The sequence below is a fragment of the Micromys minutus genome, assembly GCF_963924665.1.
Source record: "Micromys minutus genome assembly, chromosome: 12".
Lineage (NCBI taxonomy): Eukaryota > Metazoa > Chordata > Mammalia > Rodentia > Muridae > Micromys > Micromys minutus.
The window spans coordinates 31,761,029-31,774,330 of record NC_137981.1 but is presented as its reverse complement, the minus strand read 5'-3'; the positions used below and the strand labels follow the sequence as shown (position 1 = coordinate 31,774,330).

The window sequence follows — 13,302 nt, the reverse complement described above, 5'->3', positions numbered from 1 at the left end:
TGTTACTCCTTCATTTCCCAGAATCCAATGGCTGCTTGTAGCTATGGGGTCATCCATAGTTATGGCCCCTAGGCCTATTATGTTCACGCTCCTTGTGTTAGCATTCTGTCTAAACTCCATCCCACAGTTACCTGGCAACAACTGGGTATGCCTGACACTATAAAAGGGGCTGTTAGCCCCCTCCTCTCTCTCTCTCTTGCTCTCTCTGGCTCCTCTCTTATCTTCCTGCCCCTACTGTCTCCTCTTTTCCTTTCCCTCCTCTCTCTCCACGTGCTCATGACCGGCCCCTATCTTCTTCTCTCCTCTCTCTGCCTTTCTCTGCCCCTACTACCCTCTTAACTCCCCTCCCCATGCCCTAAATAAACTCTATTCTGTACTATACCATCCTGTGGCTGGTCCTTCAGGGGGAAGGGATGAGACAACATGAGCCCAATGAGACAGCCCCTTCTCCCACACCTCACCATACCTTCATAAAACATGTCCCCCTTCTCTTTATCTTTTTAGAAACACATCACCTTGCTACAAAGTTTGCAGTTTTTTTTTTCTAGTCTGCCTTTAGCCTGTCTTTCCAGCCTCTGTCTGACTCTCTGGCTTCCCCTCCTATGAAACTTGAACTTCATAACAACATCATTGCCCTTGACTACCACCAACTGGTTCCCATGCCTTAGGCCTCGGTCTCGCTCCTATGTTACTCCTCTGCTCAGGAACCTTTTTTTCTGAGGAAGCAGCAGACACAGCTTGGCTCTAGATGCTATGTCTCCAAAGGCCCGAGATAAGATTACTTGTGGCTGAGGAAGTGGAGAAGGAGAGGGAACAATACTTAGAAGAATCCACCCGCAGGAAGGTCCCAAGGCCAGCTTGAAGGGAAGAATGGTATCTTTAGAAATCTGGGAAGCCTTTGCAGAGTCAAAGGCCTGGAGTGGTACGGCTGGCAGGCTGACTTCACCAACCCGCATGTCAGAGCGGAGAAGCTGTTTGAGGTAGAGATGGGGGTTTGGGGGTAGAGGGAGAAGGATCAGGCCTTGGACCCAGATTGAACTAACAGCTAGGACAGAAGAGAGGTTAAAGCACCTCCTAGGTCTCTGGATTCAAAGTCTGAGTGGCCAGAGGAGTTGCTGCTCTGGTAAGAGTAAGACAGCAGGTAAAGGTAGAAAGAGCCAAATGGTTAGGCTTCTGGGTTCAAATCCCATTCCCAGCACTTGTTGGCATCCGCAGCTTTTTGTAGGGCTGTGGTACCAGCAGCCAAGGAGATGCATGTGGCAGGTGGCAGGTCTGTGCAAATCTTGCCTTCCCTCAAGCTGTGAGGTCACCCTTATTTCTTCAGACCTGAAATTGCCTCTTAAGGCATCAGCTTCCCAGCTCTCCTGTCAGGATGCCGAGGCCCTCAGCTCAAGCTCTAGTCAGAAGAGCCTAGACACCCGTATTTCTGAAAATTCCCCTGGTGGGTCCGGCTGCTCATAACTGTGTGCATTGGTCGGGGGCAGGAGGCTCTGGCTTCTTTCCCACGGTCAAGTGAACCAACTACTGTGCACCCTGTCGTTTTCCACAGATAAACCAGGCAAGATGTCTCCATCCCTGGGAAGACTAGAAGGTGCAGATGCCCAGTCCCAGATAAGGCCTGCTGCTAAGCGTATATCTCTGCTTAGGTGACTCTGAGCCCTGTCATGTCGGCTCCAAACGCTGACTCTGAAATCCTGTGACTGTCATGGAAATACAGGGCTCTTAGCCTCAAACCACATGCTCCGTCTTGTCACCCCATGCTGGGTGAGGTTGGTTTCCTTGGTGCCAGGTCACCGGGTGAGGCATTTAGGTGGTGGCAGGAATGGAAAGGCCTGGGTTGTAGCTGTTCAGCGGCTTAAGGTCGAGCAGGACTCCCCTGAAAGGAGGGCTGGAAATGAAGAGGGTGGGGTCGGGAGAAACATGGATCCAAGACCGTGTTCTGATCAAGGCTCAACGTTGAATGTTCAGCACAAGTGTGTAGAAAGGGAAAACCACAAAACCCGTCCCAGAGCAGTAACTCGGGGGTAGCAACAGTACCAGCAGCAAATCCAAGTTTCCATATCTTTGCAGTTTGTTGACTCCAGCACCCCAAAGCTCACAACTGCCGTCAAGGCAGACTCAAAGTCAGCTTCTGCCTTTCGTGGGCATTTTCAGTCTCCCTAGCCTGCCAGATTGAGGAGATCACACTGGACTGTCCTGGTCTCTGTGTCTCTCTCCTGTTACCAGTAATAACACAAAGGGAAGGATCTTCACCACAGTTGACACTCCAACAGCATGGAGTCCTCACCCCCATTGTTTGTGGTCATCTTCTCTTGGGAGGACAGCTCTTCTCAAACCCCAGCCCTGAGTCTTTCTCTTCCCGTCTAAGCAGAGAATGGGGCCAGAGTGTCAGACTTTGCCTTCAGAAGTTATTTATTTATTAAATTTCTTTCCATTACCTGCTTTTTGTTGGACACGAAAGAGTGAGTATAACCCAGTGGAAAGGCGCCAAAAGTTTTCAGTAGGTTCTGTGGGAAGTGTGGTGTTGGATATCTGTGCATATCTGCTGGGTGGGGATAGCCCATCATGATGGAAGAGGTGCCCCCGAGTTGAGTCTCCTAACAGCAGGGCCTGGGCTGGATGTGGCTGGAAGAGCTTCGCAGAATGCTCCCTTCTGTGTTGTTTCTTCTGTGACTTGAATTTTTGGGGATCTGGAATTCTGGAGGGTGACTTGCAAAGCTGATATAAATCTAGAAGCCCAGTGTTAGGGGAGAGGGGAGAGTTTGTAGAAGGTCGGGGGAGGTGTCTGGAAAGAGGCCTTCCTATACCTCCAGCAACCCAGCAGAAAGGAGTACTCAAGAGGTACCTGAAGGGTTACTCGCTGACTGGCTGGGATGCTGGTTTTCAGCCTCCTGAGATCTCCATGCGTGTATAGTCTTGCCTTCTGGGTGGGTCTGTCATGTTTCCTCACAGGGTATTTTTATCTGCCTTCTCACCCTCCTATGTGTTCAGTCTTGATGCCTGGGAAGCTGCAGGGTCTGTCACACAGACCCTTTAACTAGACAGCCACCCTAACCTTGGCTGGTCCAGCAGAGGTCTCACGCCTGACAAATAGGAGGTAGGACTTGCTCGCCGGCAGGCCTCCAGTGAGCAGTGTGGTAGCCTGTCTGAGAGTCACCTTGCCTTCTCATGTGTGTTCTGGAAAGGAGGAACCTACTCTAGGTGCTAACTCAGGAACCCAGTATGGTGTGTTCTTGGCTTGACTGTTTCCTTGAGTCACCACAAAACCCCCACAAATTTGATTCCTTTAGGGCGCCTTTTTGTAGTTCGGGAAACCAAGGCACAGAAAAGTCCTTCCTTAGGTCTCATGGCTGCTAGGTGGGGGAAACAAGCCTAGATTTCAAGGAGTCCAACTTTAGAACCTAAGGCCTTCATCGGTAGTTTATATCATGAAAGGTTTTGTAGTATAGGCGTTTTACTAGTCTGTCTATTATAGAACCACGTTGTCTTGGGATTCTTGTAGCCTGGGTGTGTAGTCCGTTTGCATGCTGTGGTCCTCTGGTAGTTAATTTATGCAAACTAAATTAGAGGCTTAAAGGAAAAAGACAGGGAATAACCAGTTAGTTTATTTAACGAGTGTATGTTCCGGAAAGGGTAGAAGAGGACAGTGAGGTTCCTTAAGCAGGTCACACCTACCCCCATTGCCTGGCTAATGATGGCAGTGTGGTGCATACATCTGGAAGTTACAGGCCTCTGCTTTCTTTCTCTTTCCCTTTTATTGTGCCCCTGCCCTATTCCAGTTTGCTTTGGCTTACAGTCTCCTCCTTGCTAGTTTCTTGGGAAGGATGCCATGGGGAACAGCTCTTCTACCTTAGCAGAGCATAGGGCTCGTGTCCTTCCCTGACTTTCTCTCCCCATCCCTCTTTCCTCTTCCCTTCCCCTCCTGTGAATATTGTGACATATACAGCCAGCCTGATCTGAAATCCTCCTGCCTCAGGCTCCTGTTATCTTCTAACAGGATGGCTGATGTGATCTGGTACAGCAGGTATCGCAGCCACGCCTCAGCACCTTTCCACAGGGCTTCCCAGGGTAATTTTAGACTCTGCAGGATTTTCCCCACTAGCTTCATTATGTGCCAAGCAGTGTTAGAAGGATGCAGCTGCTCCTTCCCTTAGCACCGTCTTTCTTAGCTGACACTTGAGGGTCAGAGTACAAAGATGACACATGCAGCTAGAGGGTTGTTATAGGAGACCCAGGCTGTGGCTACTCAGCTGTCAGAACCTATGAACTGTTAGGACTTTGGGAGGTTTGGTCATTTCCATGGCGCTGTCCAGTTACAGCTGCTGGAACTTGGTAACCCTGCACAGGCTGGAGTCTGTCTCTTTCTCTGAAAGGTGAGGGTTACAGTGTCCATCACATTGGCCTTTTGGGTGATCTCACTCATGGGGTACAGGTCCTGGGTGAGTCTTGGTCATTCATTGTTGCAGTAAATATTAAAAAATAAATAAAAATGCTTATCTCTTTACAGGCCCTGAGGTCTCACTCCTCAGGCCCGACCCTGATATGGAGCCGAGTACACCTCTGGCACCCAGTCTGAGCCACCACGGCCCAACTCGTCAGTGCAACTCCCTTCCCTGGCGGTTTTCCACCGACTGTTTTCTGCCTCCGTCCCGGGGTGTTTCTCTGCCCCAAAATCCCACATAAATATGACTCTACAGCCTGATAGCTTTTCATACAGCTTCTTATGTTTAACTCTCAATCCATAAACCCTGTACACAACAAGATTACATCAAATAGACAAAGATACAAACTGCCCTTCTATATGAGATACTAGACCTATAAAATCCTTACTGCTCATAGCTATTTAATGCCAATTAATAATTAATATCACCTGAGTCCAGGTGGTCCTTGGGAAACTCCTTGTTGCCACGACCTTCACCCTCTGACCTCCTCAGCCCTCTCTACCTCCCTCACCCCGCCCAGTCACTGGTTTTTCTTTATTTTACTAATTAAAATGGGAAGGTTCAGCCTTTCTTGACTAGGCAGCCCTTCTTGAGGAAGCAGAATTAACATTAAAATACAAACAGCTTCAGGATAATCTACAGTTCCTCACTTGGGAGGCAGAAGCAGGCAAATCTCTTGAGTTTGAGGCCAGCCTGGTCTACGGAGAGTTCTAGGATAGCCAGAGTTATATAGAGAAACCCTATCTCAAAAAAGGGGGGAGGGGTTCTAGAGAGCTCACCTGTTTGTAGCATTTTGAAGTAGTTTTTGGCTGCTCAAGGGATACTGCCCCTGTGTGTTTGTCCTTACATATAATAATTGGCAACGCCACAGACTGGGCTGCCGTTCTGGAGCTGCGCTGAGTGAATTCCGAAGAGGGATGTGTCAGCTCTGTGAAACTCATTTCAGTAGACGCCCTAGTAGGCCAAGGGTCAGGTCAGCAAACTTTGCCTCGTCAGGGATCCAGATTTACAGCTTCAACTTGAAAACTGAGCACAAGAACACTTCGTGGTCATGTTGCATGGTCCCTCTATTGCCACCATTTCTGAGTTGGTGACTTTGGCTACAGGGAAGAAATGTGCTTGGCTTTCAGGGTGATGTGTTTCTTCTCCTTGTCATTGGCCCCTCCGTGCCTGCGTGTCCTCATCTGTGAGATGAGTCTTTGCCGAGCATGCTGCAGAAAGGGCCCAGTAGAAAGGAACGCTGGAAGCCTCAGCAGGTACTGAGCACGGGAGAGACCCGGCACTGTTGCTAGCGGCACTGTGGACAAGGACAGCAGTAACAGTGGTCCTCAGGCCACTATGTCCCTTCCCGAAAATGAACTTGTCTTGGGTGTGTCCAACTCACAATAGTCAGCACAGGATGGGCAACCCTAGACCTGTTTCCACTAACTTATCTCACTTCCTCCCACCTTCTGTCTCCCGTGGCTTGATAAGCCGCCAGCGTGTTTCCTGTCCGTCAGGAAAAGTGTACTGCATGTCCATTGAGGACGGTGCATGAGGGACATTGAGAGAAGCAGGCAGACAGTAATGTGGCTTTATATAATTCAAGACTTTTCTAGGGTTTGTTGTTGTTGTTGCATTAGAACTATTTCTTTGTTTATTAGAATTGGGGAGTCTCAGAGTTGGGGGGGGGTGTCTCACTATATCGCCCAGGCTGGTCTTGAATCTCTTGATCCATACAATCATCCTGTGTCAGTCACCTGCCGAAGGTAGAGTTACAGCTCTTTGCCACTATGCTGTATCCCCCCCCCTCCCCGGCATGTATGTGGAGATGGGAGGAGAGCGGGCAGGAGATGGCTCTTCTTTCACCGTGTGGGTCCCAGGGATTACACTCCCGGTCGTCTGGTTTGGTAGAAGGCGCCTTACTACCTGGGTATCCCAGCAGTCCCAAGATTATTTTGTAGAACAGGAACTTTCTAAGTGAATCATGGGGGAGATGAGATGCCCTGGGTGGATATGAAGTACCTTTCGGACTGACGAAGGGAAGCCTGGGGACCAGCAGGAGTGGACCGCTGGGCTTCCTTTCCAAGCCCTTCGGTCTTAGGATCCGGTTCCTTTCACTTGAGGACTGACCAGATCGCCACTGGAGCCCCCACAAACAAGCATATGATGGAAGCTGGGCTCATGGAGTTATTCTTCAGACACCCAGAGAAAACTGGGATGGTCCCTCGGTGTGCAGCTAAGCTCTCAGGATAGCCGGAGGCTGCCTGGCAGAGCTCAGTTGGAAGTGCTTGATGGAGCATGTGTGATAATAGTGCTGGATCTGGTTCAGCATTGCAGCATCTTAACACTGTATGTGGAAACTTAGAGCCCCAGGCCTTTGTATCTGCAGCTCTTCTTCTGGCAGCTTATGAGGCTAGGGGTCCTGTGTGTTTTACCCTTCACTTCTTTTCCTGAGATTCTGGGGTGATCAGATCCCCACCAGGGCGGCTTTGTTTTTCCAGCCATAGCAGCTGGGTGGCATCCTCGTTAGAGGGGAGAGCACACGGTTCCCAGACACTTCCCATCTGGTCACCGAGCATGGTGCTCGTTGGTGGAACCACGAAAACCGGCATGCAGGTGGGGAGACACCGGTTCACACTGGTGGGATTAGGGTAAGGGAAGGCGTGGCAGGGGTGTGAGGAAGGAACCATTCTTCAGGGCACCTCTGGTGAGACGTGGGGGCTGCGAATGGCTGAGTTTATATCAGGCAGCTGCTTGTCCTCTGTCCTCTCCCCAGAGGAACCCCAGCTTGCTGGTCTTCCAGGTTCCTACAGACCCATCAAAGTCACACACACACACACACACACACACACACACACACACACACACACACACACACACACACACGGCGTCTCTTGGAAGAGACATCTGTGACTCAGGCTGGCTTGACCTTCTTGTACCTGCGGATCCCTTCTTAACCGCTATGTCACACTGTGCAGGGACGCTCAGTGCTTTTCTCTTCTGGGGCTGAGGATAGAACTCGGGCCTTTGAACATGGCAGGCAAGGGCTCTATTATCCTTTAGTGTTTGGTGTTTTGTTTTTATTTCTATTTTTTTTTTATGCCAAGTCTCACTGTGTAGTTCAGGTTGCCTTTGGATTTGTAACCCTCCTGCTTCTATCACCACACCTGGCTGGTCAATGCTTTTTAAAACAAAACAAAATGGACGTGGGAAATAATCGAAAAGATCCTACGATCATTAGTGATCCCGAGGCCTGCCAGGACTTTCGGCCAGCTCCGTGTCCTGTGTCCCATCTAAGAGACATATGTTTAAAATAGCGCTGGGTGCCAGGGAGACGCTGAGTGGGCAAAATGCCTTCCTCACAAGTGTGAGGAGTAGAGTTTCAATCCTTGACACCCATGTAAACAGACAACAACCCGCCTGTTGTCCCAACACCAGGGAGATAGAGACAGGGGATTCCTGGAACAAACTGGTTAGAAGAGCTGATTCAGCAGGCTTTGGGTCCAAGTGAGATATTTTCTTTGTTTGTTTGTTTTGAGGCATCGTCTCTTTGTGTAACCCTGGCTGTCTTGAAACTGACTCTCCAGACCAGACTGGCCTTGAACTCAGAGATAAGCCTGTTGCCGCCTGTTGTTCGTTGGGATTAAAGGATTGTGTGGCCACTGTCGTCTGGCTGAGATCTTGTCTTGATATATGTGGAAACAATCAAGGAAGACACCCAGCATCAACCTACCTGTGGATACCACACACATGTGTACACATATGTATGCATGCATGCACACCACACATGTATAACATGCAAACCTTAATTTTTTTTTTAAATGAAGCTAGCTTTGGCCTTGTCTGTCCCCTTGTCCCTTCCCAATTATGAGCATTGTACTCACAGCATGGCAGCACTCTGTCACTGAGCTGTATCCCAGACCCAAGGATTTGTTTCTTCCAAGTGTTAGATATATTTGCATATACACAGTGCATGTTTGGGATTGTTAGATAGCCAGCTTTTGGGGACAGGTGGGGCAAAGGTAGCCATGAGTTATAGTATATTCTGGTTTCTTTGGTTTAAATTCCCACCATGACTAGTTCCAAGGCGCCAGCCTGGCCTGACTGAGTGTGGCTGAAGCTGGCATGTGTTGGCTCCAAAACAGGCTTCTGGGACAGGAGGATTGCTCTGAGTCCCGACTGAGTCTGGGTTACCCTACATCATGAGTTCTAGTCCAGGCTGGGCTACAGAGTAAAACCCTGTCTCGGAAAACCAGAAGCAAAATACACGAAAAAAAGAGAAAGAAACCCAAGTTTGCCAGAAGTCCTCCAAACAGTCCTGCCAAAGGCATTGTCTACTCCTCCAAAGCAGCAGGTCTTCCTCTGTGTCATGTCACTTATCACATGCCATGAAACTGTACCCGAGTCTGTCTTCTTGCTTTCACAGTGCCCTGTCCTCTATTCTGGGCTGTCCTCATCCACTCCACACCCTGCTGATTGGTGGGGTTGATCTCCTAGGGCATACACATTTTTTTGTGTGTATCCATGAAAATGCTCCAGACCATTGTGGGAAATCCAAAGATGGCCACTGAATACTTGGATAGAATACCATGCTGCCACAGATGCCCTGCTGGGGTCCCTGCGAGGCTAAGTTGTGTTCAGAAACTAGCTGTGAGGCAGGTTTGATGGACAGGAACACCCAGGTTTAAGCCTGTCATCAGCATTGCTGGCCTCTGTGTGCTGATCGGCAGCTATGGTGGGTCTAGCTTGTTATCTCTGCTTCAGTTTAATGTCCATAGCTGTCCTTGAGGGATGTAACCTTGTCTTTTAGGCATGGCTCTGGGTCATCCTTTTTGGCTGTAGAGGAGGTGAGGTAATTCATGGCAGGTGGCTTGGGACCTTGTGGTCCCAGGCCAAACTGTCCAATAAGCCTTTATCTCTGACTTTGGCTCTAGGCCTGAGGGGGTAGACAACAGGGAGAAATGTATCCAGTTTGCTCCCCTCTCTCCAGTAAAAGCCTGGAGGACAAACCCTGACTGTTGGTTGCTGTTTTTATAAAGTGGACACAGGAGCCAGTCTCTTGGGGGCGGGGTGTGGTCCATTTCTGAGATCTACAAATGAGGAGATTATACTTGATGAAGTCTTGATTTGTTACTTGTATATTTATGAAACCAACTGGGCTCTAGAAACTGATTGCATGTTTTGTTTTGTTTTGTTTTTTCCTGCTTTCCCTTCTTCCTCTTTTAGAAACAAAGTCTTGCCAGATTGTACCAGAACTCACGATCCTCTGCTCCAGCCTCTCAAGTGCTAGGTTCCAAGTGTGTGTCACTGTAACTAAGAGCTTGGGAGGGTGGAGCAGGAGGATTGCTGTGAGTCCAAACTCAGTCTGGGTTATGCTGTGCCATGAGTTCTAGTCTAGTCTAAGCTAAACCAAAAAAACCAGAAGCAAAATACACAAAAAGAGAAAGAAACCTAAGTTTGCCAGAAGTCCCCAGCGCCATCCTGTGTTCTCTTCCAGGCATTGTCTACTCCTCCAACCACTGGCTTAGAGGTTGGGACAGTTGGAACCGCCTCTCTAAAAACAGACTGTACAGGTGTCCTCGGCCTGAGTTGTGTGTAATCGTTTTCCTCTTGAACCTTTGTGCAATGTCTGGGCTACGGGCTTGTGGTACCTTACACAAGACCCTCTGAAACAGCAGTTCTTAACCTGGGAGTCATAGCCCGTTTGCAGCTCGAATGGCCCTTTCTCAGGAGTTGGCTAAGACCTAAATATCAGGTATTTACACTGAGATTCATAGCAATAGCAATATTACTGTTATGAAGTAGCGACAAAAATAGTTTTATGTTTACAGTTCCATGGCATGAGGAACTGTATTAAAGGGCCACAGCATTAAGAAAGTTGACACCCGTGGTACTCTGAGATGCCCTTGACCTCAAAGGACATCGGTCTCATCACTTGTAATGCTTGAGAGTAGGTGAGTTTAGGTGGCAAGAGGGACTTTGTAGATGTTAGGTTAAGGAACTTTCCATGGGGCAAATTGTCCTGAATTATTCTAGAGGAACCAGCATCATCCCAGGGACAAAGGGAAATTGTGGGGAGGCAGTGTCCAAGATTGAGAAGTGACACTTAGAGCTGAGGAAGGAGTGAAAGGTCTGAAGGTGCCACATTGTTGTGTCTGAAGATGGAGAAGGAGATCAACTGAGGTCAGCCTCTGGAAGCCAGAAAATGAAAGATAAAGAAAGATCGCTAGTGTTTCCAGAAGGAGTGCAATCTTGTTAGAGGACACATTTTTGTGATGGTTTGTGTGTCCTTGGGCCAGGGAGTGGCACTATTAGGAGGAGTGGGTGTGGGTTATACTACCCTAGTCCTAGCTGCCTGGAAGTCAGTATTCTGCTAGCAGCCTTCAGATGAAGATGTAAAATTCTCAGTTCTGCCTGCACCGTATTTACCTGGATGTTTCCATGATCCCACCTTGATAATGGACTGAAACTCTGAACCTGTAAGCCAGCCCCAATTAAACGTTGTCCTTTATAAGACTTGCATTGGTCATGGTGTCTGTTTACAGCGGTAAAACCTTAGCTAAGACACATTTGTTACTTAGTTTGTGTGGCAACAGTAATGGAAAATACTGTTTGGAAAAGTGCTACTGAGAACATTCTAGAACATATCTTGTACTGAGTATATGTAGTGACTTGATGTTGCCACAGTCTTCCAAGATGCTCCAAGAGCAGCAGTCTGAGTTCTGGTGGCTTTACATGCTCATCACCATCTGTGCCTTCTGGGAGTAGATGTTTTTAAGGGACAAAACAGCAGGACCTCATGGCCAGTGGACACAGTAGGACCACATGTTCAAGAGGCCAGTGCTCAGAAAATGCCAGTGAGTATGGATTGCAGGCAGTTGAGGAGAGGAATGAGGGTGTGGCCATACTAAATTCCCCTTCCAGAAATGTAACTGTGATGGCCATTGGTGATGAGCTTGAGATTGGCCCAGAACTTTTTCCATCTGAAGAGTCAGAACAGCACAGATCTCATCTTTGTCTGGCGCTCACTGACCAAGGTGAGCGATGAGGAAAAGTCCAGGCTGTGTAAGCCACTGCTTAGTATGAGAATTGCCATCATCTGGGGCAGTCTCAGCCTCCTGGAGCTCTGCATTTATCTCTGTAATGTCTGTGATCTGGGCTCCCCTGGGGGCTGTGGTAGGTGCCTGTGTGAACAATAGTGGCTGTGCTTATTACCAACCATGGTTTGGTGTGAAGTGAGGTGTGGGCTAAGTTCCTTTTACAGGAATTGGTAATTCTTGGCTCATTGTCCATGTTCATTCATTCATTATCAAACTAACTATACCATATACATATGCATATATACATATATACATTATAGTATATAATACATTGACAAGGATTGCAGACTCTTAAGGTCATGTGCCTGCTCATTATTAGTATCTGTGCTCTGGGTGTATTTTTAGGTCTTCTTTATGAACTTTTTAAATTTTTGGGGTGTGGGGGACAGGAGTGTTTATCTCAGGGACACTAAGTACACCCTCTGCCATTTCTAGGCCCTCCCGCCCCCTTCCATCCCCAGTTTCCTGATTCCTAGGTTGAGGTAGTAGCACGCCTCCCTTCTAGGTCTGGTGTGATAATTCCCTGGCGTCCCCCATGTCAGAACCTGGTCCATGACACCCCTCAAGGCTGAGGTAGGAATTGTAGCACTGCCTTCAGGTACATGCTGAAGGGTGATGGCTTCTAAATGGCTTGGTGGTGTGTGCTTGTAATACGAACACTCGGGACTCGAAGACTGGAGGTTTAGAAGTTCTTGGTTCTCTGAGCTGCATAGAATGCTGGAGGCCAGCTTGGTTTACAGGAGACCCTCTCTCAAAACGAAAATCTTAAAAGTAACAGAACACTTTCTGTAATCCTGGGTTGAGCTAGCCCCTCCTCCCAGGCCTTCTTTCACAGTTCTGTGGGAGCGGGGATTGTTGAACTCTCACTGAGGATAGGGGAGAGAGTTCTGTGCTTCATGCAGAGGAGGTTGGTATTGAGCGATCTTGATTTCCAGACTGGAGGGAGGTGGGCTGAGAATCCTAGCCGCAGAGTGACCCAGATAAAAGCAGTTGATATGTCCTTTCTGCTTTTCCAGGGCACCCCCAGAACTCTGTACTCAAGCCCCGATTCTTTTCCCTCTCCTTTTCTAGGATCAACGGTCCGGTCAGCCGGTTGCTCCTGCCCCACCCCTCAGAATGCACATGAGGCAGCTGATGAAGTTAGCTCTGATGGAAGCCAGATCAGTGGCCCTAGACAGGGATCCAGATGCTAAAAATATCTCATGGCCTGATCTTTACAAAGTTAAATGAAAGACCAGCATGGGAGGCAGGGGCTGGGGAGTCTCTCTAATACTGGGTCTGTCTGGCTGGGGGCAGGCATCCGAGGAGTCTGGTCCTTCTCACCTGGATCAGAGTCAATCAGATGGTGCTTCGAGAAGGTCAGAGCCATGGAAACAGATGGGGGATGATAAGCCAGCGCTCTGCCAAGCAGGCCTTTGAGACCCAGTGGTCAAGGCAGTTATAGCAGCAGTGCTGGGCACACATGTGGCAGCAGATTAGCTGATCTTGGGTGACCAGCATTACCCTCCATCCCTGCTTAGGAGGCGCTAGAAGTAAGCACGCCATTCCTAGGATTAGAGTGGAAGCTGACTGCTGTGTGTGTGTGTGTGTATGTGTGTAACACCAAATGAAGCAGTTGGTTTCTGTTTAGAGGCATGCGTGTATAGGGAATCTTTCTGGTGATATTAACCTCAGTCTTCTTGGCGAGGCATGCAGGAGCTGTGACTTATGGCTGTGTTCCCTCTGGGGGCAGATGCTCCCAGAGTGAAGAGGAGGAAGGATCCTCCAAGGCACCTGGG

At 48.8% G+C, this 13,302-nt stretch overlaps 1 protein-coding gene across 1 annotated transcript in view; it reads left to right on the top strand.

Moving 5' to 3' along the window:
* The window catches only part of ARHGEF3 (Rho guanine nucleotide exchange factor 3), a 268,428-nt gene that overhangs the window by 18,758 nt on the left and 236,368 nt on the right, over positions 1-13,302 (top strand). The window lies entirely within an intron of this gene.